Below are 5,641 nucleotides of genomic sequence, written 5' to 3'. Positions count from 1 at the left end.
CAGGCGCCCCCTGCCGCCCGGCCTCGCCGGGTCGGGGTGCTGTGCGCCTCCTTCTCTTTGTACCGGGGGACCTTTCAGCGCCGGGACCGCACGGTCGGATGAGCAAATGCGCTTGACTTCATTTTCCCCTTTGTAGGCCTTGTAGGTTTATTTTGTTCGGTGTCACCGTCCCTCTTCCCACCCCACCCCACCCCCACCGTCCCTGGCCCGTCGTCCCCTCTGTGGATCTTTTGTGGCCCGGGGTCCCGCTTCTGCTTCGAAGATGAAAGGCTTGCGGGGCTGGGCCAGACCGGAGCCCCAGCCCCAGCGCCCTGTTTTGTTAGAGTTGTGCTTTCTACACGCGAGCTCTCCCCTAAAAGTTGTACCAAATGGTTAATTTAATTATTCCAACTATAGACCAACTGCTTCAGCAGCCTCCACCACGCGTCTGAGAGGAAAAAAGAAACCATCTATAAGAAATAATCTAATAAAAGTGAAGTGTAGAAAAACCCCTCCTGATTTTCAACCGGCACAAATAGAATTAGAGCTTCAGCATCCTTTTCCCAAACAGACCTTTTGTCCAGATCACAACTTCAGCCAACCAGCAATGTGTACAGTGCCTGCTATTTATTTTAATAGAGGCGGGTGGGTAGCGGAGATGGATTGATAGATAAATGACCGCATGGATAGATGGATGGTTTGATCCATCTTCCTCTGACTTCCCTTTCTTAATATGTGTACACGGTTGATTTTTTTTCCCCTGCCGATTTTCTGAATCAATAATGGAAAGGCAATGCTGTGTGGTAAAAGAAAGAAAGAAAAAAGGCATTTAAAGCACCCAAAAAAAGGGAGGGGGGAGACTACCGGCATATATACCATGAGAAAAAAAAAAAAATGTTTACATGCTACCCAGTACCAAATGAAAAAGGTTGAAAGTTTAAAAGAAACTTTTCTTTCCTTTTCTTCGCCATTCATAGGAGGGTTTCTTTTTCTTCTGCTTTTTTTCCTTGAAAGTCAGAAAGAATGTTAGAAGACAAGGAAACAAAACAGCAAACAAAATGCCATTGTATTGTAGTAGCGATTCATGGGAAAACGCTTGTCAGCCTCCTAATGCCTCACTCCTAGGAGGCTGTTTTGAGGCTGTTTCACCGCAGGCAAAGCACAATAACATGGGAATGAATAAAATATTAAATACCAGTGAGAGTTTCAGAGGAATTTTCTTTTTGATTGCTTTATTTGATACTGCATCCAAATTATCCCGGCACAGTGAGGCCACTGACTACCAAAGGCTCCCCTCAGAACCAACAGCTCTCTCAACCAGAGAATTAAAAGGCCGAGATTTGTCCTTGGGTTTCTCCACAAAGATTTCTGCAGGCGGCAGCCTTTCCCATTCACCTGCACTAAGAAAATATCCTAACCGGAATTTATTGAAACAACGTTTCCCCAGAACGTCATGCAAGCCAACCAGAGCATCCCCAAGTATGAAGATCCACGTATAGAGATCCTCACCTAGCATTTTAGCATTTTTTTCCACATTTCCCATTTGCCTGGCAACCGTAATACACATGTTTCATAATAGAAATTCTTTGTATTTCTTGTAACTAACCTCCTGGCACTGTGGGACTAACAATTATTAACTAAATTGACAATAGTGCGCGGAAAGCAATTAGCACAGCGCTTGGCACCTGGAAAGAATCCAGTGAGTGTTAGACACCGGGTTTGATGATGCTGATGATGTTGATGGTAGAGTCTCCTTGAACAGCACATTAAACACTTTGGAATTTAGAGTGCATGGACCCTGTCTTTCCTATTGCGTGTTTACAATGCGTATGAAAGAGCAGGTTCTAAGATGTCAAATGAAAGGAAAAAAAGCAATCAGGCAGAAAATTTCTCTTTTAAGAATTTACTAGAAGACATGTATGTATAGGAGTTACTTATGTGTTTTGTCTTACTTTTTACACAATATTTATACAGGATTAATGTGGTGCTTTACTCCTGCATATAAATATTGTGTGTCCAGGGTCGTGTCACTTTAAGAGGCATCTGCCCTGAGTTGGCTACGTGGATTTGGGTTGGAGCTTTGTGGCCGACTCATAGATGGTATTTCTGCATTTAAATTCATTTCAGAGACACCCATATGTATGTGCTAGCCTCCATGGAGCTGATGGGTTACAGATCTCCAGTATGTATCTTTTTAAGGACATCATCATGGAAGAGCCCCGTTCTATTTCTCTTGTCTCCCCCACAAGATGATTAGCAGAAGGGGCTGCCTGTTACCTTTTTTTTTTTTTTTTTTGCTAGAGTTTGGCTAACAGTAGTAACATCTGCTGGGCTGGTGGTGGGGAGACATGGGGCATTTGATCAGAGTCACAGATGTAAAAGTGACATCTGCTTGTAACAAAGAAAGGAGAAACAAAATTAAATTAGGCAGGGAGGCCTTTCTGTCTGAACCAAAAAAAGAAAAAAAAAACCTATTTGAAAAAGGAGGAAAAAAAAATAATCATGAGTAAGCTTGCAGGGTGCAGAAGAGCATTTAGGGAGAGGACAATGATTTTCCAGGCCAGCAGCTGCCTGAGTAAGTAGAATGGCAACGTCCTAAGGTAGCAATGTCCTGAGACTTTGAAGGCATCTGCTTATGCTCCAGAGAAAAGGATCAGGTAAGATGATTTTTCTAGGCTAAGCAATGTCCTGACCTGTGTGATCATACAGTGGGTTGAGAAATCATTTTCAGGTCGAAGACAGAAAGAGAGTGGAGAGAATGCCTCTGAAGTTAATACATATCCGTGTATATTTAGGGATGAGTTTGGGCAAAAACAGACCTTCATTTCATAGCTATGTTTAAAGTCCTAAGAATGAGCCAGTTTTCACTGGGTTTATATGTGTGCCTAGAAGATGGCACTTGGCATTTAAAACTGCCCGAACAGTGCCTGAAATAGGGCTCAGTTGGGGAGTAGTATGTACAGAGAAGCAATATGTTTAACATCCTCCCGATCTTTGTTAGGAAACCACAAGTATTACCAGGGAGCATCCTTTTATTTTTTCCCCTATAATTACCTCCTAAATTTCTCCAAGTGGAATAGATTATGATCGCTTTATATAAGTTAATTTCACAATGGTGCAAATCACTGAACCAGATTCTCTCAGCTTCCTACTTCCCAGTCTATAAACAGATTGATACCTGTGCCCACTTGCTTCTCCATTGTTCCCTACTGTATCTGGGAGGGAAGCCTTGTCTAACCTAAAGCCCATCCTTCCACCATGCTTTGCAGTCCAGTCTCTCCCACCGGCTTGGAGACCTTACCCAATTCCTCTTCTTAGGAACCTTCAGACACTCATGCTCATCTGGGTATATCCTGCATCATATAAACATGCTCAGGCTGCACTCACACTCATAACTAACCAACAAACACTATTTTCTTCTTTGGCCACACCCTCACCACCGGTGACCACCATTTATCTACCTCCTCTACTTGACAGTCTAACGTCTTGAAAGAGTTGTCTGTTCTTCTCACTCCTTCTATTTCTTTACGTCGTAATCACTCATAGCTTCCTCTGACATGGCTCCCACCACCACCACACAAATTAAACCCTTTTCATGAAGATCACCAAATCCATTGGGGATTTTCTGAGCCTCGACTTACTTTAACGCGTAAGTTGATAGGGCTGCTTAAAAAAATAGTTCTGGTTCTCCCTATTTCCAGGCACACTGTATGATTTAACTTCCCTAATCCTTAAAAGTTAGTTGTGGCCCTATGACTTGCTTTGAGTAATGAAAATTGAAAGGAAGTCTATAGGGTGACTTCCAGGTGGAAACCTTCAGACTTAGGGTCTGAGTCTCTGCCTCTCTCTTTTGCCTTGTTTTATGGCAGCTGACAGAGTTCAGGTGATGGCTTCTTTGTTACCCTCATTCTAGAATAAGGATGCCGTAGAGAAGAGGTCCCAGTAGATTCATAATGGACCTGTAGTTTCTTAGGGTGCCAAGGAAGGATTCTGAAAGAGAGGACATCCTCTATGCTAGGTACTAAGAATGAGTAGGACTGAGCAAATAAAATGGTGGTAAAGTAGAAAAGGAGAAAGTTGCAGGCACAGGAATCAGCGATCCTCAGTGACTCCAAAGACAGAGAACATGGAGTGTTTGGGAATCTATAAATAGTTCCATTTAGTTTTTTGTTAGAGCAGGAGAGATTCAGGGGATGGGGGACCCAAAGAGGAGCGTGATGGGAAGAAGGTAGGAGAGATGGCTGGAATCTGGTCCTGCGGGACTATGGCTGCAGTGGAGTGGGATTTGCGGGGAGGGAATGAGGAAGTGGGGAAGCCAAGAGATAAATGAAGAGGCTTAATCTAGGTAAGAAATGATGGATACATAAGCAAGAGAATAGCAATGTAGGATGAAGAAAGATAAAGGGATTTAAGAGATGTTATAGAAGCAGAGCCTTCGGGCAGGCAGAGTACACAAGCTCCCCTATCTGAGGGCAAGACCTTTGCTTCTGTCTTGGGTCCAGTGATCCTCATTAACGTGCTTCTCTGTGTTGGTAGCACTTGATGATACTACCAACCCTTCACTTGTCTGACCCATATTTATTAAATACCTATCCTCTGATGTCCTAGAAATCTGCAATTCAGAAGTGTTCAGACGTTGTCTTGAAAGCTCATTTTTCAGATGGAGCAAACCCAAGGTCTACAGCCTTCTGAGGGGGAAAGGGAATTACTGGCCTGATGGTGGGGCATGCCTTTGTTGGGGCACGGTATTTGCAGGGTCTGGGTCTCCACACTGGACTGGCCATTAGATCAGTCATTGCTCAGTCTGGGGAGAGGTCTTAGTGGCCTCAGGAATTGGGATATAAATTTGTGAGGTCCTTTTAAGTCTTAACATTCTCTTAATTTTGTTATTATTATTGTTATTATTATTATTTGGGGGGCAGGGCTCAGGAATCTCCTCTATGTATATTTCCATATGAAAGAAGGACTGTAAGGGGCAGTGTGTTTGGTGGGAAATGGAAGGACGGAGGTACTTAGGGCTCAGGGAAGAGTGCAGCAACATGAACAGGGAAGGAGAGCAACTGTCCTCTTTTTCCATTCTTTACATTAAGGTCTCAGAATTTTGTTCTCTGGGAGTATTTTCAAAAGAAGGTGCCAAGAGCCAGATATCACAGAAGGAAGAAGCACTAAAGGTGAAATAAAGGGCATTCTAGAAGTGAGAGCAAGGGCGCCTGGGTGGCTCAATGGGTTAGGCCTCTGCCTTGGGCTCAGGTCATGATCTCAGGGTCCTGGGATCGAGCCGCGCATTGGGCTCTCTGCTCAGCGGGGAGCCTGCTTCCCCCTCTCTCTCTCTGCCTGCCTCTCTGCCTACTTGTCATCTCTGTCTGTCGAATTAATAAATAATAAAAAAAATAGAAGTGAGAGCATCTGTTTTAGGTGGCCCTTCCCTCTGTCGCTGCCATCACACTTAGCAGGTCACTGTTTCCCGCGCCAACAAGGAAAGCAGGCCGAGTTCCTGAGACGCAAGGGTTCCATGGTGCCTCCATGATACACAGAATTAATTCCAAGAGAACGGTCTTGCATTTCACTCAGCCCAGGGAGCCAAATGAGAGTTGTGTTGGAAGCAGTGGCGTTGCTCACAGTCTTGAACTTCTCAGCCTTGAAATACATATAAAAACGCAAG

Source organism: Neovison vison, chromosome 11 (assembly GCF_020171115.1).
Source record: "Neovison vison isolate M4711 chromosome 11, ASM_NN_V1, whole genome shotgun sequence".
Classification (NCBI taxonomy): Eukaryota; Metazoa; Chordata; class Mammalia; order Carnivora; family Mustelidae; genus Neogale; species Neogale vison.
The sequence above is the reverse complement of the archived record's forward strand: the minus strand, read 5'-3'. Positions refer to the sequence as shown.